The following is a 20,831-nucleotide window of genomic DNA, read 5'->3' on the forward strand; positions in this document are numbered from 1 at the left end:
AGTTGCACTTAACCATCCACTCAACATAACTCTTTAATCCCTTTACTAAAATCTATCTATCTTTGCCTTAAAAAATTCAACGAGGTAGCCTCAACGGTTTCATTGGGCGGGGAATCCCACAGATTCACAACCCTTTGGGTGAAGAAGTTGCTCCTCAACTCAGTCCCAAATCTACTTCCCTTTACTTTTGAAGCTAGTTCTAGTTTCATCCACCAATGGAAACAACCTCCCTCTTTCTATCTTCTCTATTCCTTCATAATTTTACAAGGTTCAATAAGATTCCCCTCATTTTTCTAAATTGCAATGAATACAATCCTAATCTACTCAGTCTCTCCTCTTAAGCCAACCTGCTCAACTCTAAAATCAACCTAGTGACCCTCCTCTGCCCCCCCCCCCCTCCAGTGCCAGTACATCCTTTATCAAGTAAGGAGATCAAAACTGCACGCAGTACTCCAGATGTGGCCTCACCAGCACCTATACAGCCGGAGCATAACCTCACTGTTTTTAAACTCCATCCCTCTAGCAATGAGGGAAGGTATTCCACTAATGTTCTTAATTACCTGCATACCAGCTTTTTGATATACATGCACAAGGACACCCAGATCCTTCTGCACAGCACATGGTGAAATATTGCATCATTTGCTGTTATTCCTATCAAAATGGATGACCTCACATTTATCAACATCATACTCTCTGCCAGACCCTTGCCGCTCACAACCTATCTGTATCCCTCTGCAGACTTCGCTCTACCACTTATCCTCATATCATCTGTAACCTTTGACACACTACACTTGGTCCCCGACTCTAAATCATTTATGTAAATTTACTTCAGAACGAATAGGTCTCTAACACATCTTTACGTTAGAAATTCCACCTTAAAAGGAAAGTTATGAAATATTTCCTGTCATTATAAAGGCAAATCTGGCCTGAGCTCCTTCTAGTGGGCTCCTTCTATAGATCTAATTTATTAAAGTGCCAAAACTCAGTTGCCAAGACATGCAAAATTTACAGTCCTCTTAATCGCATCTTGAAAAAAACCATCTCACTTACCATCTTCCTGGCCACACTGTCGATCCCTCATTGTCTCCCTCTGACTTGACGCCCTCACTCCCCCCGTGTGGTAAACTGGAAACAGCAAGGGAGCAGGGCAGTGAATTATTGGAATTCAATGAGGAGTCCAGACAGATGATCAAGCATTGGGAACAGCTGCTGGCAAATTGTGCTACTTGTTAACTGTCTCCTTGGAATCTTTTATGTTTCAATATCTTCAAATGCAGAAACTCAAACTCATATTCAGACTCCTCAGAAACAGAACCAGTCCCTGTTCAAGTGCTACAAGGTCTGGACAATATCCAGGCCTGGGCTGACAAGTGGCAAGTAACATTCATGTCACACAAATGCCAGGCAATGACCATCTCTAATCTATCCAGTGCCCTTTGACACTCAAGTGGTGATACCATCACTGAATCTCCTGCCATCAACATCCTGGGGGTTATCATTGACCAGAAACTCAACTGGACTCACCATATGAATACAGTGGCTACTATAGCAAGTTAGAGATGAGGAATACTTCAAATAGTAACTCACCTCTTGACTCCAAAGCATGTTCCACCATCTACAAGGTAGAAATCAGGAGTGTGATGGAATACACCCAATTGTTTGTATGAGTGCAGCTTCAACAACATTCGAGAAGCTTGACACAATTGGGGACAAAGCAGCCTGCTTGATTGGTACCAACTCCACATTCACTCCCTCAGTCACTAACCCCCTCAATAGCAGCGTGTGTACTATCTACAAGATGAACTGCAGAAATTTGTCAACGATCCTGAGCACTTTCCAAACCCATGACTGCTTCCACCTAAAAAAGACAAAGGCAACAGAAACGTGTATACACCACCATCTGACTTGGAAATATATCTCCATTCCTTCAGTGTCGTTGTGAAAGGGTGTTGTGGGTCTACTAACAGCAGTGAACAGCAGAGGTTCGAGAAGGCTGCTCAGCACCATCTACTGAGGAGCATCTCATCAAAGGCAATAACTGCTGGCCAGCCTACAAAGCCCATGTCCCACAAGAGAATCAGAAAATACCAAGCCACCTCTAATTCTAAACACCACAGAATACAGGCCTAGTCTATCTAACCTTTCCTTGTAATGCAATTTGCTCATTCCAGGTGTGAAATAACTCCACAGAGGCTGATATTCTGTAACCAAGTCACCCTTTATTTACATGTAGAGAGTATTTGACACTGATACAGCTCCCTCAGAGCCAGCCCTGAGGGAACAGAACCTCTGACACTCCTGTTTTTATCCGTCAACCAGGTCTCCCTGTGTGAGGAGCTCCCTGATCGAGTCCAATCAGGGAGCTTATTCTGAGGTCCACCTTCACTGTTATTAGCATATCATGCAGATAAATGACAATCTGGAGTGGACCTTGTAACATGTTCTCCATCATCCAGTGAAAAGTTGCACAGGCTGGCGATACTTTAAATGGCAGTCTTGTGTACTAGTATGACCCCTTATGGATATTAATTGTAGCATGCTTCTCTGAATCCTCATCTAACCACAATTACAAGTCCCCATGGCTCATGTCCAGTTGAGTGAAGGATACACCCCTGTCCCACCCCTAATCCCCATTGGGTACTTATCTAATTACCATTTATTTAAAATCCTCACAAAGGTGAACCGACACATCGGGCTTCACAATAGGTATGATCAGTGCTGCCCATTCCACAAACTGGACTCGTTGGATGATTCCTTCGTTTTCCAGCCTTCTGATTTCTGCCTCTACGTTTGCCCATAATGCAAATGGCATTTGTTGGGCATTGCAGAATCATAGGTTTGCTTCCTGGTCAACACTTAGTGCTCTTGGCTTTTTTGATAGTCCCTCGATCCTTCTGAAAAACTTCTGGGTATATAATTAAGACTTCAGTCAGGTAGCCATTTTCCAAACAAGAAAAGGTTGAGCCACTCTAGATGAATTTCTCTCAACTGACTTTGCCCCACTAAGACAGCCTTTTACTACAATCCATGGTAACTGAACCAGCTGCTTCTCATGAGAGACTAGAATAACTGCCATGGTGGCTTACTAGTTAGCACTGCAGTCTCTCTGTACCAGGGATACAGGTTCAATTCCAGCTTTGGGTGACTGTGGAGTTTGCACATTCTCCCCATGTCTGCATGGGTTCCTTCCACGTTCCAAAGACGTGTTGGTTTGGTGAATTATAGGGTCGGGGATGAGTCTGGATGGGATGGTCTTCAGAAGGCTGATGTGGACCTATTGGGCCTGATGTCCACGCTGTAGGGGATTCTAAGGAACTGTAGTTGTGCCTTAATTTGCAAGGATTCCTTGGTATCTTGCTATTGCCTTCACTCAAGGAGTGTTCCCCAAGCTCAGTCAGACTGGCACGGGTGTCCACTTCCATCAGAATACCTTCCAACTCATTAACTCCACTTGCCACATTTTCCAAAGATAAAGCCAGTTGTAATGCCTGTTTGAAGTCCAGTTGGGCACTTTTGCATAGTTGCATCATTAATATCACATACTAAGTGGTGTCTCAGCATCTCATTAAAGGTTAAACCAAAGTCACATGCCAGTCATCTTAACCTCATTAAAAATCCCAATATGGATTCCCCCGTTCTTGAATTGCCAAGTTAAAACGATAGCATCTCCGAATTAGAGGAGGCCTGGTGTTGTAACATTCCTTAACTAAATCAGTCAACTTTTGGTGTTTAATGCCTCCGAGCGTTAACCTCCTAATAACTGAAAAAAGCTGCGGGTCCACAAGCCATCAGGAGAAGTACTCATTGCTTTTCATTTTCCCAGAAAAATATATTGTATTCTTTCCACATACTGAGCCCAGCCTTTGGCAGGATCAAACGAGTCAAACTTCCCAAATATCGGCATGATTCCAGAAATGCTAACACTAACTCTAAAATGACAGTTATGAGTAAGTTTCTTCAGGAGTATGTCCCACTCTCATCACCACTGAAATAACTCCACAGAGGCTGGTATCCCATCCCCAAGTCACACTTTATTTACACATGGAAAGTCCCTGAGACTGTGCCAGCTCTCAGTAGTAGAACTGCTGACACCCCTGTTTATGTCTGTCAGCCAGGGCTCCCTGATTGGGGTTGTTAATCTGGTCCAGTCAGGGCACTCTGAGGTATACCTGACTGACCCTGTACAATCACTGCAGATGTGAGTAACCCTTCTTGAACTGCGTCCAAAGGATAACATCTTCCTGTAAGTACAGTGATGAGTACTGTGAAGAGTACCCCAGATGTGGTCTCACCAATGCCCTGCATAACATTTGACTTGCATTGAACTCCCCTCACGATAAAACTTAACACTCTAACAGCTTTCCTGAGTACTTGCTGTACCTGAATGCTAACCCTCTGTGATTCATGCACTATCCTTCCTGGATCTCTCTGAAACAGGGGCAGTTCTCAGCTGACTGGAGAGTTCTTTCAGAACAGCAGCTCAATCTGAAAACCAAAAGCCAATAAGACTGCTGAAGTTTCATCACTCTTCCCTTCCATTCCATGGTCGTCCATGTCATGTTTAGTTTAAAATGTACAGTATCAGAAACTTTATGGTAAATGAATTATTGTCCAGAGTTGAATAATTCCAAATTAACCTTGACTGTTGTGCAACTTGCAATTTCCTTTGTACCCCTAAGTATTACTGAGACCATTTGATCAGTCATATAAGAGTGTGTTCCCTTATTAAAAGGCTGTCGACAAAGAAACACCAACTGGTTTAAGTCCTAAAGCCAGCTAAGTCTTTGCCTGCAGTGTAATGCTGAGGGTAATGTTTTGAGTCCATTGTTGTTTCTTTAAGTACATAGCCCCTTTAATTCTTTTTGCAGGACCTAGGGTGCCCAATAATTTAAAGGGAATCATTCATTTCTGACCGGTGCAGGGATTTTCAAGTTGCTGCGTGGAGTAGAGGGAACACTAACCGAAGGACTTTGGATATACTCGAAGAATGGGTTTGGATAATCGGCTGAGGCCCAGAGATCTAAGCAAGTCATGTAGGTTGATGTTCCTGGTGTGGTATTGAGGGAGTGCTACACTGTTGTAGATCCCACCTTTCATTTGAAACATTAACCGTTAATACTGGAATGTCTTCCCTCTAAGATCGATTATCTGACAGCCATTACTTGGAGAAAAATATAATCTGTTAAATTGCACTAAGTGTGCGATTAAATCCGGCAATTTGCCCCTTTACAGATTTGAGAAAGGATTTGCCAACAGGAGAAATGCACTGTTCCACATGATTCATTGAGCAGAATTTATCATCAAACTGAATTTTACTAACTGGATTTATAAAGTTTTGATGCCTGCTTTACACTTCCATGAGGCACAGTTGGCTAATTAAAAAATTCTTTATTTAGAAAGGAAATTAACTGGAGAAAAATCCCATCAGCAGCAAAATAAATCTGAGAGAGAGAGTGAGTATCCATATACTGGTCACCAACAAAACCCCAGGCACTCCAACTTTCTGTTAACTCAAATTCATTTAGACCTTATAGCTTTTCAAGTCCAAGTGAGTACTCTTTAGTAAAACAAAGAGTTTTGTTTTTACGCAGTATGTTCTCCTAAAACTGTGAAATCTCTCCCTTACTGTGAACACGTTGTTTTGTGTTAAGTGTTAGAAGCAAGCAAATCACTAAATTATAAAACGTGTTAAGTCTACTGGAAAGAATTGTATTTCTGTAGCACCTTTCCCAACCTCAGTGCATCTCAAAGTACTTTATAGTCAATGACTTTCATATTCTCATAAACTTGCTATTGTTGGAAGTAATGGTTGAAATTTTGAGAATAACTAACTTGTTGTCAATATTTAATTATGAACATAAGAACATACAAATTAGCAGAATCTGTTTATGCCTTTGAATTACCATCTACCACCGATAACCTGATATCTCTGCCTAACAAGAATCTATCAATGTCCATCTTAAAAATACTTAACAACTCAGTACGTGGGTGTACCATAAGACATAGGAGCAGAAATTAGACCATTCTGCCAATCGAGTCTGCTCCGCCATCTAATCATGGCTGATAAGTTTTTCAACCCCATTCTCCTGCTTTCTCCCCATAACCCTTGATCTCCTTGATACTCAGGAACCTATCTATCTCAGTCTTAAATATACGATAGCCTTATGTGGGGTAGCCTTCTGTGGCAATAATTTCCATAGATTCCCCACGCTCTGGCTGAAGGAATTTCTCCTTGTCTTTGTTCTAAAAGGTCTTCCCTTTACTCCAAGGCTATGCCCTCAGGTCCTAGTCTCTCCTACTAATGGATATATCTTCCCAATATCCATTCTGTCCAGGCTACTCTATCCAATACCTACTAGAGAAGGAGCAAATTTGGCCTACTGTTGGGAAATAAGGCAGTGCAGGTGACTGAGGTATAACTGGGGGAGCACTTTGGGGCCAGTGACCATAATTCTTTTAATTTTAAAATAGTGATGGAAAATTTATAGACAATCTAAAAGTTAAAGTTCTAAATTGGAGGAAGGCCAATTTTGACAGTATTAGGCAAGAACATTCAAAAGTTGATTGCAGGTAAAGGGATGGCTGGAAAATGGGAAGCTTTCAAAAATAGGATAACGAGAGTCCAGAGACAGTATGTTTCAGTTAGGATGAAAGGCAAGGCTGGTAGGTGTCAGAAATGCTGGATGACTAGAAATATTGAGGGTTTGGTTAAGAAAAAGAAAGAAACATATGTCAGGTATAGACAGGATAGATTGTATGAATCGTTAGAAGAGTATAAGGGCAGTAGGAGTATACCTAAGAGCGAAATCAGGAGGGCAAAAAGGGGACATGAGATAGCTTTGGCAAATAGGGTTGAGGAGAATCCAAAGGGATTTTATAAATTAAGGAGAAAAGGGTAACTAGTAAGAGAATAGAGCCCCTTAAAGGTTAGCAAGGCAGCCTATGTGGGGAACCACAGGAGATGGGAAAGTTACCAAATGAGTATTTTTTTATCTGTGTTTACAGAGGAGAAGGACATGAAATATACAGAACATGGTGAAATAAATAGCGACATCTTGCAAAATATCCACAAGAGGGTGGTGCTGGATGACTTTAAATGTGTAAAGGTGGATAAATCCCCGGGACCTGATCAAGTGTCCCGTAGAACTCTGTGGGAAGCTAGAGGAGTGATTGCTGGGCCCTTTGTTGAGATATTTGTACCATTGAAAGGTGCCAGAAGGCTGGAGGTTGGCTAACATGGTGCCACTGTTTAAGAAAGGTGGTAAGGAAAAGCCAGGGAACTATAGACCAATGAACCTGACATTGGTGCTGTGCAATTTGTTGGAGGGAATCCTAAGGGACAGGCTGTACATGTATTTGGAAAGGCAGGACTGATGAAGGATAGTCAACATGGCTTTGTGTGTAGGAAATCATGTCTCACAAACTTGATTGAGATTTTTGGAAAAGTAATAAAGAAGATTGAGGGCAGAGCAGTGGATGTGATCTATATGGACTTACACAGGTGAGCAAGGTTAGATGACATGGAATACAGGGAGGACTAGCCATTTGGAGACAGAACTGGCTTGAAGGTAAAAGACAGAGGGTGGTGGTGGAGGGTTGCTTTTCAGACTGGAGGCCTGTGACCAGTGGAGTGCCACAAGGATCGGTGCTGGGTTCACTGCTTTTTGTCATTTATAGAAATGATTGGGTGTGAACACAGGAGGTATAGTTAGAAAGTTTATAGATGACATCAAAATTGGAGGTGTAGTGGACATCGAAGAAGGTTACCTCAGATTACAATGGGATCTTGATCAGATGGGCCAATTTGCTGAGAGTGACAGATGGGGTTTAATTTAGATAAATGTGAGGTGCTACATTTTACAAAGACAAATCAGGCAGAACTTTTACAGGAAATGGTAAGGTCCTGGGGATGTTGCTGAACAAAGAGACCTTGGAGTACAGGTTCATGGCTCCTTGAAAGTGAAATTGCAGGTAGATAGGATAGTGAAGGTGGCATTTGGTATGTTTTCCTTTATTAGCCAATGCCTTGAGTATAGGAGTTGGGAGGTCATGTTGCGGCTGTACGGGACGTTGGTTAGGCCACTGTTGCAATACTTCATGCAATTTTATTTAAGAACCCCTTTTATTTTATTTAACAGACCAACGAGTCCACACCAACCCTCTAAAGAGTAACCCACCCAGACTCATACCCCTGCCCTATTGTCTCACGTTTACCCCTGACTTATGCACCTAACATATACATTCCTGAACACTATGGGCAATTTCCCATGGCCGATCCACCCTGACCCGCACATCTTTTGGACTGTGGGAGGAAACCGGAACACCCAGAGGAAACCCACGCAGACACGGGGGGAGTGTGCAAACTCCACACAGACAGTCACCGAAGGTGGAATTAAACCTAGATCCCTGGTGCTGTGAGGCAGCAATGCAAACCACTGAGCCACCGTGCTGCTCAAATTCTGGTCTCCTTCCTCTCGGAAGGATATTGTGAAACTTGAAAGGGTTCAGAAAAGATTTACAAGGATGTTGCCAGGGTTGGAGCTACAGGGAGAGGCTGAATAGGCTGGGGCTGTTTTTTCCTGGAGCATTGGAGGCTGAGGGGTGACCTTATAGAGGTTTATAAAATCATGAAGGGCATGGATAGGATAAATAGACAAAGTTTTTTCCCTGGAGGTGGGGGAGATCAGAACTAGAGGGCATAGCTTTAGGGTGAGGGGGAAAGATATAAAAGAGACATAAGGGGCAATGTTTTCACACAGAGGGTGGTCCGTGTATGGAATGAGCTGCCAGAGGATGTGGTGGATGCTGGTACAATTGCAGCATTTCAAAGGCATCTGGATGTGTATATGAATAGGAAGGGTTTGGAGGGATATGTGCCGGGTGCTGACAGGTGGGACTAGATTGGGTTGAGATATCTGGTTGGCATGGACTAAGGGTCTGTTTCCGTGCTGTTCATCTCTACAACCTGATGGGATCAATCCCAGAATGCTGTGGGAGGCAGGTGAGGAAATTGCTAGGGCCTTGTACGAAATCTTTGCATCTTCTTTAGCCACAGGAGGGGTCCCAGAGGACAGGAGAATACCCAACATTGTTCCTTTGTTGAAGAAAGGCGGCAGGTATAACCTGGGAAGTTACAGACCTGTGAGCCTATATCAGTGACAGGGAAATTACTGGATAAGATTCCTAGAATATGATTTACTCACATTTGGACAAGTAGAGACTTATTAGTGATGGACAACATGGCTTTGTGCAGAAAAGTTCATGTCTCACAAAGTTGATTATATTTTTTACAGAAAATGGCAATGATGACTGATGAGGGCAAGGTGGTAAATATTGTCTATAATCACTTTAGCAACGCCTTTGACAAGGTCCCTTACAGCAGACTGATACAAAAGGTGAAGTCACATGGGATCCATGTTGAGCTGGTAAGATGGACATAAAACTGGCTTGGTTATAGAAGGCAGAGAGTAGTGGTGAAAAGATGATTTTCTGGCTGGAGATCTGAGATTAGTGGTGTTCCACAGGGATCAGTGTTGGGATCTTGTTATTTGTAATAAATATATATAAGCAATTTGAACGACAATGTCAGTGACCTGATTTAAAAGTTTGACGACACAAAGATTGGGGGAGCTATGGATAGTGAGGAAGATTTGCAGAAGATACAGCAGGACGTAGGTAGGCTGGAGACTTGGAGGAAGAAATGGCAGGTGGAGTTAAATCCAGACAAATGTGAGATGATGCATTTTGGGAAGTCTAATGCAGGAGGGAAGTTTTCAGTAAATGATCAAGACTCTAATAGCATCAACATACACAGGCATGTAGGCATACAGGTCCACAGTTCCCTGAAAGTGGTAATGCAAATGGATAAGATGGTTAAGAAGGCATATAGCATGGGGTCAGGGCATAGAGTATAAAATTTGGCAAATCATATTGCAACTGTTTAGAATTTTAGTTAAGCTTCATTGGAATATTGGATGTAGTTCTGGTCACCACACTGCCAGAAGGATGTGGAAGCTTTGGAGAGGGTACAGAAACTGCGCCCTGGATGTTGCCTGGTTTGTTTTTACTTGAACGTTGAAGGCTATGGGGTGACCTGATAGAGGTTTACAAAATTATGAAGGGCAGGGATAGAATGGATAGTTGGAGTCTTTATCCCAGGCCAGAAATGTCAATTTACTGGAGGATGTAGGTTTAAGGTGAAAGGAGATAAGTTTAAAGGAGATGTGAGAGGCAGCTTTTTTTACATAGAGGGTGGTAGGTGCCTGGAATATGCTGCTAGTAGAGGAGGTGTGGTGGGGGGGAGGTGGGGAGAGAGGGGTTCAGGTATGATAACAGTGTTTCAGAGGCATCTTGACAGATACATGAATGGGCAGGGAATAAAGGGATACAGACTACGTCGAGGCAAATGGTGTTTACTTTAGACAAGCATCATGTGTTGTTGCAGCCCTGGTGGGGCGAGAGGTCTTTCCCTGAGCTGCACTGTTTTTTGTCACCTGGAGCTCAGTGGGTAGAGACTTTGCCTCTCAGTTAGAAGGTTGTGGGTTTGAGGCCATTTCAAAATCGAGGTTGACACGAGAATCAGATTGGAGGGTGTGCCCCACTGTCAGAAGCATCACCCTTAATTCAAGATGTTAAACTGAGGCCAGTGTAAAATATTTCACAGCTACTATTTAGGGGAAGAGCAGGGGAATTTTCCCTGGTGTCCTGGTCAGTATTTTTCCCTTCAGTCAGCATCACTGAAACGGACTGTCAATCATTTCTGTTTGTGAGACCTTGCACAATTGAGTGCCCCATTTCCCCAGTTCCACTGCTCTATACTTCAATAGCTGTGAGATATTGGTTGTGAAAGGGATTGTACAACTGCAATTCTTTACTTAATATTATATTTACAATTCTAAATGCAATTTTCCACCACTAAATTTGTGTTTTCTGCTGTTATTGAATTTGTAGTTTGCTACTTGATAGAAAAACTAAGAAATGTCCTCAAGTGCATGAAATTTACCTGTTTAATCATAGTGCAGTGTGACACAGCTGTGCTAGATATGAAGTGATTAGCTTCATTTTGTCCCAGTTACCCCGAAGTAATTCAGATGTACACGGTTATGTCTTAACTGCAGTGTTCCAGCAGCTAATTCTCAATGTGTTATTCTGCTGTCAAAGCAAGGCTGTACTTAAACTGGGAGAAAGTGAGGACTGCAGATGCTGGAGATCAGAGCTGAAAATGTGTTGCTGGAAAAGCGCAGCAGGTCAGGCAGCATCCAAGGAGCAGGAAATTCGACATTTCGGGCATAAGTAATGGCACAGTTCACAGGCTACCTGTCAGTTGTATTTCAGAAACTTAGCAATGTTTCACTATGCAATTTGTAAGGTGCTCAATGGGGTTCTGTTCACAGCAATAATCTGCAGCTCCTGACAATGCATCTGTGTACAGAAATGAGCCCTCTCTGACTGAATGATGGGACAGACTCAAGGAGCTAAATGGCTCACACATTATCCTAACATAATGTGCAGTACTGCACTCCTTTGCAGAATTTTTATTTCTTTTATGTTCATTCGTGGGTGTTACTGGTAAGTCCAGCATTTATTGACATCCCTAGTTGCCCTTGAGAAAGTGATGGTGAGATACAGCAGCTCATGTGTAGACCCATAATGCTGTTGGGGAGGGAATTCCAGGACTTTGAACCATTGGCACTGATATATTATCAAGTCAGGATGGTGAGTGGCTTGGAGGGAATCTTGCAGGTGATGGTGTCCCACGTATCTGCTGCCATTCTCCCACTAGATAGCAACTGTGGATTTGGAAGCTGCTAACTAAAGAGCCTTGTGAATTTCTTTAGACAAACATCAAGCTGGTAAATGCCTGACATACATCTCCTGTTGAAAAGTTAATCCAGTCTGTTGTACCATGCAGTTTTCAGGGTACATGTATGGACATAAAAGGCTGCAGTAACGGAACATTAAGCTGGGTTTTGGAGAGTAATGTGAACAGATCGAGGCAAAGATCTGATCAGACGGAAATCTAATCACCCCCAAAGCATACAATGGTGATCAAGATCATTGAAAATTACAGTAGGAAATGTGCTTAAATTGAGAGGGAATAAACCACAGTTATGGAAAGAAACATGCAGCTAATAGTTTTTAATGAAACACAAGATAATTCAATTGGAGCCAGCACAAACTGTAATGACATCAGTACAGTCCTGTTCATAATTACATGATTCATCAAACCCATTTCAAAGAGTTTAATTATATTTCTCTTATACTTCATAAATGTTCATCAGTTTTGTTTAATTTCTTAGAGTTATCATTCTCTTTTTAGTCTTTTGATGCAATAAATTTAGGACCTCGACTTCTCCTCACTCCTGCTCTCAGCTCCCAAAGGAACTTGGGTCAGCAAAGGGTCTTCTTCACTTGTTCCCAGTCCAGCCTAAGCAGCTTCTGGCTGATTCCTCTTCCAAACCTGAACCTGAAACCAGCTTGTTCCTGGCCAATTCCCTGCAGTTCCTTGGCTACAATCAGTAGGTCATTCAGAAATCCCCAGGATTTCTTCATGAGGTGGACATTGGAGGCAAGGCTGAGTCCGTGACGTTGTGTGTTCCTTGTGTGGTTTTCCACCTGATTCTTGCGAAAGTTTTCTTTCCCTAATGGAGTAGGATAACACAGGAAGCTGCTGGTGAGAGAGTTCATCAGCAAGATAATGCCCATCACCTTCATCTAAACCTCGGAAGAAAGAATAACAATTAGTGATTGACCTATTGGACAAAAGAACATGTATCTATTGTCCTTCCCTCATCCACAAACACTCTCAAAGTACATTGTGGCCAACTCAAACTCTTACAAAAATGTTGTCATGCAGAAAATGCAGCAACCAAACTATCACAGTAAGCTGCATTAACTACCAATGATATAACGATCAGATAATCTACCTTGCTGCTGTTGATGGAAAGATGAATATTGGCCAGGACCCAATAGGGAACTCTCCTGTTTATTACTTTAATAGCCAGAGGAGTTTTAATGTCCACCCAAAAGCCCAGATTGATTCAGTTAGCTTGGTTTGCTGGAAGGAGAAAGTGAGGTCTGCAGATGCTGGAGATCAGGGCTGGAAATGTGTTGCTGGAAAAGTGCAGCAGGTCAGGCAGCATCCAAGGAGCAGGAGATTCAACGTTGCGGGCATAAGCCCTTCTTCAAGATTCCTGAAGAAGGGCTCATGCCCGAAACATCGAATCTCCTGTTCCTTGGATGCTGCCTGACCTGCTGCACTTTTCCAGCAACACATTCTCAGCTCTGGTTTGCTGGAAGACTGGTTTCCGGTGCAGAGTAATGCCAAAGGCATGGGTTCAATTCCCACACTGAGTGACCATGAGGCTCCTGCCTTCTCAACCTCTCCCCTTGCCTGAGAGGTGGTGACCCTCAGATTAAACCACCACCAGAAATCTCCCTCTGACGAGACAGCAGCCCAGTGGTGCTCAGGGAATGTGGCAACTTTACCTTTTCACTTCTACCCTAGCACCTGTCACAAGCCCCTTCATACGGTTAGCTACGTTACAGTTTCGTTGTAGTTGTTCACATCTTTGAAGTCCAGGTACAGTTTGTGGGACAGGTTTTTGTATTTAAGGAAGGGTATACCTGCATTGGAAACAGTACAGTAAAGTAAAGGTTTGTTTATTCTTTCATGGGATACGGCCTTTGCAGGCAATTGCCCTGGAAGTGAGACTGAAGTCACATGTAGGCCAGAACACACAAAGACAGCAGGTTTCCTTCCCTCAAGGATGTCACAATAACAGTGATGATCATCACTATTGTGGAGATTAGCTGAATACCCAATTCCTTACGTAGAGGACTTGTACACAAAGCTGGGGGGGGTCGGAGAGGACCATCCTTCACAAAGTGGGGGGTCAGGGGGGAGGGAGAGAACCATTCTTCACAAAGCTGGAAATGAGCCATGTGTACCTGCACTTGTGGTTAGGTGAGGATTCCCAGAGGTATGCTACAATGAATACCCACAAGGGTTTGTCCCGATGTCTAAGACTGCCATGTGGGATATTGTCAGCCTGTCCCATTTTCCAGGGGACAATGGAAAACATTTTCACAAAGGTTCCCCCAGGTTGCCAGTTATCTGGGATGGTGTGCCTAATAACAGTGAAGACCAGTACAGAATACTTAGAGAATTTGGACATGGTGCTTAGGTATACACCTGCCTGAGAGAAACATAGCACTGATGATGTTCCCTAGCCAGGGAACGAAACGTTTGCAGCAAAAACTTCCAGCTCGGCGAACAGAACCACAACAACGGACACCCGAGCTACAAATCTTCAACCAGACTTTTTGAGAGAAACATCTAAGAAGGGAGTAATGTGTGTTCCAGGTGCCCCAAGTGACCTACTTGGGCTGTAGAATTGGCCAGACCAGGATACGCCCATAGGAAGGTAAAGTGACAGTGATCAAAGGAGCCCCGTCTCCCACATCTGTACTGAAGCTTAGGTCTTTTCTTGGGCTGGTGAATTCTTATGGAAAGTTCATACATAGGCTGGCCTCTGTCCTGGCACCCTTACATCTGCTTTGAAAAAGGCTTAGCCTTGGAAATGGTCTCGTAGCCAAGACATAACCTTTAGGGAAGTGAAGAAGCAGTTATCATCATTGAAGGTGTTGGATCATCACAATCCCAAGCAAGATCTGGCACTAACATGCGATGTCTCCCCATACAGCATCAGGATAGTGTTAGCTCACAAATGGCCCAAAGGAAAGGTGCGCCTGAAGGTGTATGCTTCCCACACTTTACCACAGGTAGAGAAGGATGGTTTGGCGGCCATCTTTGTGAGAAAGTCCCACCAATACCTTTATGGATATAAATTTGTAATAGTAACCACAAACCCCTACTAGAGCTAATCAGAAAGGACAGGGCCATACCCTTCCTGTAGCTTATATTGACTTCAGCAGTGGGCTCTCATTGTAAGTGTATATAATTCCAAAACAGAGCACCATATCAGGAGGCCAAGTAACAAATGCAGATCTCCTGTTGGCAGATACACCACTGGCAATGTCACTGCTGGAAGAGGCCGTTCTAGTTTGAAACTTTCTGGGCACCTTCCGGTCACTGTTGCCAATATCAGACTGTGGGTGCAAAAAGATCTGTTCCTGGCAAAACCAACAGCTGGTGGTGATGGGGGAAACCAACAGGCTATCACAACCAGAATTGAAACCTTCCTGGGCCCAGACAGACCACATCTCAGTAGAAGCATGTTATCATAGCAAGTGAGATTGTCCTGAGGAAAGGTCACTGCCAGATACTGGCTGAACTCCATCAGGGTCATACAGGGATTTCCAAAATGAAGATGTTGGCGTGAGGTTCTGTCGGGATGACCAGGATTGGACACTGACATAGCTGCCTTGATGGGGCAGTGACCAGATGCCAACAAGGACAAAAATTATCCCCAGCAGCTCTGATTATGCAAGTCCTTTCATGCGCTCACCATTCTTAGTCACTGGACACCCACTCAAAATGACTGGACGTGCACAGAGTTCATTCATCAAGTGCGAGATGACAGTAGAAAATCTAAGAGTGTCTTTTGCAATACACTGACTCAATTCAAAGTATCAGTCACAGTCAATGGGCCATCATTCACCAGCAGGGAATTCAAGCATTTCCTAAAGTCAAAAGGCATACAAGGAGAGCTTCATACCATCCATCATCCAATAGTCTGGTGGAAAGAGCAAAAGGCAGGCTGAAAGAAACACCCTCCCAGCTCAATAGATACCAAAGAGTCGCAGTTCCAACTTGATTATCAGACCAACTTTTGTGCGATTACAAGGCTAGGTAAAGCAGAATTGCTAATGGGGAGAAGACTCTGCACCAAGTTAAATCTGACCTTCCCAGACCTGGGGAGAGGGTGAAATGGCATCAGGAACACCAATGCCAGACACAAGACAAAAACAGCTTATTTAAGGGACAAAGTTCGGTGTTGAAACCACAGGAATGGCCCTGCATGGGTAAGAGGCATCATTGACGCAGGGTCAGGTCCTGTGACTTATAAAGTGAGGCAGTCCTGAACAAGCACATGGACCACATGCAAGCTGCCAACTGACAAATGGGGCAGGAACAACACATACTCAGCCCCTCAGAGCAACTGGAAATGCTGACTGTTCTCCCTCTCCATCTAGCATTGAAGAAACCTCGGAAGAATTTCTTCCGGTACACTCCGTGTGCAAGAAGTGGGCTCTAGTCCAGTCCACACCACCCATATCCTGAGCTGAATCAGAGGAAGCAGACCTGGTGCAAAAAATCCCCAGGAGAACCGAGAAGACGGCCTCTGAAACCAGGCTGGGAGAGGACAGAATGTAATGATTGTAACAAGGTCAGCCAGATGGACCTCAACATCAACCCCTGCTCCCCCCGCCCCTCCCCCAATTGGGGCTGTTAACATGGTCCAATCTGGGAGCCCTGGCTGACAGATAAAACAGGAGCATTCCTGGTGGTGGAAATTGAATCAAGATTTGTGCACTTTGTGTCTCTCACTGTGTCTCACATCTGCACACACACACCATGGGTGCTGGGGAAAAAATAAGCACTACCGCAGTTAGGCGGTAGTGTGGGGGTTAATTTATATATAAAAAAAGAAAAAGAAAAAAAAACAAACAAACAGGAACATCAGAAGTTCTGTTCCCTCAGAGAGCTGGCGCTGAGGGAGCTGGGTCAGTGTCACTCTCCACATATAAATAATGGGCAACTTGGCAACAGGATATCAGACTCTGTGGAGTTTTTTCAAGTTTTTGTCTTTTATTGTAGATGTAATCACATTCACATATTGCATATATTTCATGTCCTGATTTAACAGTGATCCATGTCAAACTTTCAGTATATAAGGGATGATTATCTTGTTATCAACTCTCCACATTCCTAATTGATGAAAACTTGTAAAAATTACAAACTCCTTGATCAATCACAAAAATCTTATATAAATTTTAATTCTAAGTGATTTTCTGGATGAATTTAAATATTTTTGAATTGTCTAATGTAAGGCATTAGTTTGCAACTTTGACAAGTAAGATCCTTTCCTATGCATTATTTGAAAATTTAAAGTAACTAAGTAATCAAATTTATTTCAGAATCCTAGCCTGAAGGTTGTAACATTCCTGGCTTCCAATCAAGGTCTAAAATCTGTTTGTGATGAAAGTCTTTTGTAACTGAGCACATCATAATAACATCTTACATATTGCAACCAAGTATTTATCTTAGATATAACTTAACTTTGACTTGACACTTTTAGGTTTGGTTAGTCAGAGACTAGGCTGGTTTTTACATTTCAATATTGGCAGTGCTTCGTATCACTGGTTATTTCAAATTTCTGTTAAATAAGCATCTTGTAAATTTCTTAAATAATTTGAATAATTCCTAACCTTACTTCACATACAACATGCAGTATATAAAATATTCAAACAATACTTACGATTTGGTGTCCCTGGGATGAAGCTGATCAGGTTTCCTCAGACTAGTCTGAATCTCTCTAACCTGTGGTTTGCTGTATTTAAATACTCAGCGATACAGCAAGTCTGGTATCATTACAGACCCTTTAACAAATTACAGATATCAGATTACAGGAAGATGAATATTAAATGGCGAGAGCCACTAGCGTATCTTCAGGGCAGGTGAATCCTGCCATTCAATTGCGAAGAACGTTTTTCTGATGCTTTAATGAATCACTCATTGAAGGCAGAATCTTCATTCAGTCTTTTTTTATTGTGGAATGAGTAATAGAATCTCTCAATTTATTTTCTTCCTTATTAATAAGAACTGGAAAGTCATAGGAATTGATGGCAACTTTAAACATTTTAGTGACAACAATTAGGTTGAATGAATGTTGTCGTACATCTAGAGTGACTATAAAAACACTGTTTGCCTTTTAAGAAATGCATTGATTTAATATTGTACAAAAAAACCATATGTAAACTTTCTGACTGATTGATACGTTTACCAGTTAAGAGTTTAACCATTTTTGACTGGTACAGGAATTGAACCCACACTGTTGGAACTCTCACTGACATTTCATTATTTTTATTCTTTTTAATACAGTTGTGGAAAGGATAGGCTTTGTACAAAAGTTAAAATTCTTAATTGGAAGAAAACAAATTTTTGACAGTGTGAGAAGGGAACTTTCGAAAGTTGACTGGAGTAGACTGATCACAGTTAAAGGAATGACTGGTAAATGGGAGGCTTTCAAAAGTGAGATAACTAGAGTCCAGGGGAAGTATGTTTCTATTAGAGTGAAGGGAAAGGCTTGTGAGAGCATAGAGTCATAGAGATGTACAGCACGGAAACAGACTCTTTGGTCCAACCCGTCCATGTCGATCAGATATCCCAACCCAATCTAGTCCCACCTGCCAGCACCCGGCCCATATCCCTCCAAACCCTTCCTATTCATATACACATCCAAATGCCTCTTAAATGTTGCAATTTTACCAGCCTCCATCACTTCCTCTGGCAGCTCATTCCATACCCGTACCACCCTCTGTGTGAAAAAGTTGCCCCTTAGGTCTCTCTTATATCTTTCCCCTCTCACCCTAAACCTATGCCCTCTAGTTCTGGACTCCCTGACCCCAGGGAAAAGACTTTGTCTATTTACCCTATCCATGCCCCTCATAATTTTGTAAACCTCTATAAGGTCACCCCTCGGCCTCCGATGAAAAAGATATTGAAGCTTTGGTCAAAAACAGGAGGCATTTGTCAGTATAGACAACTGGAATCTAATGAATCTTATAAAGAGTGTAAGGAGAGTAGGGGCATTCTCATGAGGGAAATCTGAAGGGCAAGATAGCCTTGGCAAATAAGGTTAAGGATAATCCAAAGAGATTCTATAAGCACTTTTAAGAGCAAAAAAGCAACAAAGGAGAGAATAGGAACCCTTAAAGATCAATGATATCATCTGTGTGAAACCATAGGAGATGGGAGATATACTAAATAAATATTTTGTGTCAGTCTTATTGTGGAGAAAGAAATGGAGGCTAGAAAAGGAGAAGTCTGTAAACTATAGACTTGTTAGTGGTGGGTACATTATTGGAGGGGATTCTGAGAGATAGGATTTACATGCATTTTGAGAGGCAAGGACCTTTTAGGGGATAGTCAGCATGGCTTTGTGTTTGAGAAATCATGACTCACAAGCTTGAGTTTTTTTGAGAATATAACCAAAACGATTGAGGGCATAGTGGGAGATGTTGTCTATGTGGACTTTAGTAAATCTTTTGACAGTGTTCCACATGGTAGACTGGTTAGTAAAGTTGGATCAGGACGGCTTGCCAATTGGATGTAAAATTGGCTTGGGTGTAGGAGACAGAGGGTGGTATTGGGAGGTTGTTTTTTTGGACTGGAGGCCTGTGACCAACAGTGTTCCACAGGGATTGGAGCTGGGTCCACTTTTGTTTGTCGTTTATTCCGATGAGAACTTAGGAAGTTTGTTGATTACATCAAAATTGGTGGTATAGTGGACAGTGAAGAAGATTATTTAAGATTACAAGGGGATCTCGATCAAATGGGTCAATGGGCTGAAGAGTGGCAGATGGAGTTTAAGTGGATAAATGTGAGGTATTGCATTTTGGCTTAAAAAAACAAGGTCAGGACTTATCCAATTAATGGTAGGGTCCTGGGTGGTGATGTCAAACAGAGAGACTGAGTCGTTCAGGTACATATTTCTTTGAAAGTTGTATCACACATAGACAGGGCAGTAAAGAAGACATTTAGCATGCCTACCTTCACTGCTCAGATATTGAATGAAGGTGTTGGGATGTCATATTGCTCCTGTTATAGAATTTTGATGAGGCCACTTTTTGAATACCATGGACATTTCTGATGGCCCTACTATGGGCAGGATGTTATTGGATTTTGAGATTCAGAAGAGATGTGCCAGGATGTTGCTGGGACTGGAGGGTTTCAGTTATAAGGAGAGGCTGGGTAGGCTGGGACAGTTTTTTACTGAAACGTAGGAGGTTGAGGGGTGACCTTATTCAGGTTTATAAAATCATGAGGGGTGTGGATAGGGTGAATATCAAAGGTTTTTCCCTAGGTGGGGGAGTTCAAAACTTGGAGAAAGATTTCAAATGGAATTGGGGCAACTTATTTCACACACAGGATGGTTCGCAAGTGGAATAAACTGTTAGTGGACAAGTCGGACCGAAGGGTCTGTTTCTGTGTTGTATGACTCTGAGTCCATTTTATCAATTTTAATATGAAGCTGTGAATTGGGAATTGTGAGCTGGAGATGACTTGTGGACTTTGGGAAGCAGCTTGTGGTGAAAGGAAAAGAACGCAGCCAGGCCTGGAGGTTAATTGTAGGCTGATCCTTGATCAAAACATTCCTACAGACACACCAACCCAGAGAAAGGCATTGTTTAAACAGAGTAGAGATTGGCTTTTACATGGGAATGGGTTTTGGCAAGTCTGAAAGAGGCACTACATTCAAGCAGAGGCAGACATTGAATGGTAATTGAGATCTCAGAAAAAGACAGTCTTTCTCTCCAGGTGGAGCCAGAGTTGGAGTAGTTGTTGTTTTGAGCTGCTTTTCCAGGGAGAAGTGTTTCACTACTGCTGACACAAACTAAAGATTTGAAAGCTCCCTGCCTGATCTTCCACAAATCTAAGTTCTGCTACATGATGGGTAACACTCAATAAAACTACCAGTTCAGAAATATCCCAATCCCCAATGATGGGGGAATCTGGCACACTAGTGCAAACGACAAGAGTGAAGCTTTACATCCATCTTCAGTAAGAAGGGCTGAGTTCATGATCCATCTCGAGTGGTCCCTGAGTCATGAAGGCCAAACTTCAATGGATCTGCTTCACTGGA

General features: G+C 42.6%; 1 protein-coding gene across 1 annotated transcript in view; it reads left to right on the forward strand.

Annotated features, from left to right (window-relative positions):
• Positions 1-20,831, forward strand: part of LOC132825933 (tyrosine-protein kinase ABL1-like) — a 245,649-nt gene that overhangs the window by 195,802 nt on the left and 29,016 nt on the right. The window lies entirely within an intron of this gene.

Source organism: Hemiscyllium ocellatum, chromosome 21 (assembly GCF_020745735.1).
Source record: "Hemiscyllium ocellatum isolate sHemOce1 chromosome 21, sHemOce1.pat.X.cur, whole genome shotgun sequence".
NCBI classification, from domain to species: domain Eukaryota; kingdom Metazoa; phylum Chordata; class Chondrichthyes; order Orectolobiformes; family Hemiscylliidae; genus Hemiscyllium; species Hemiscyllium ocellatum.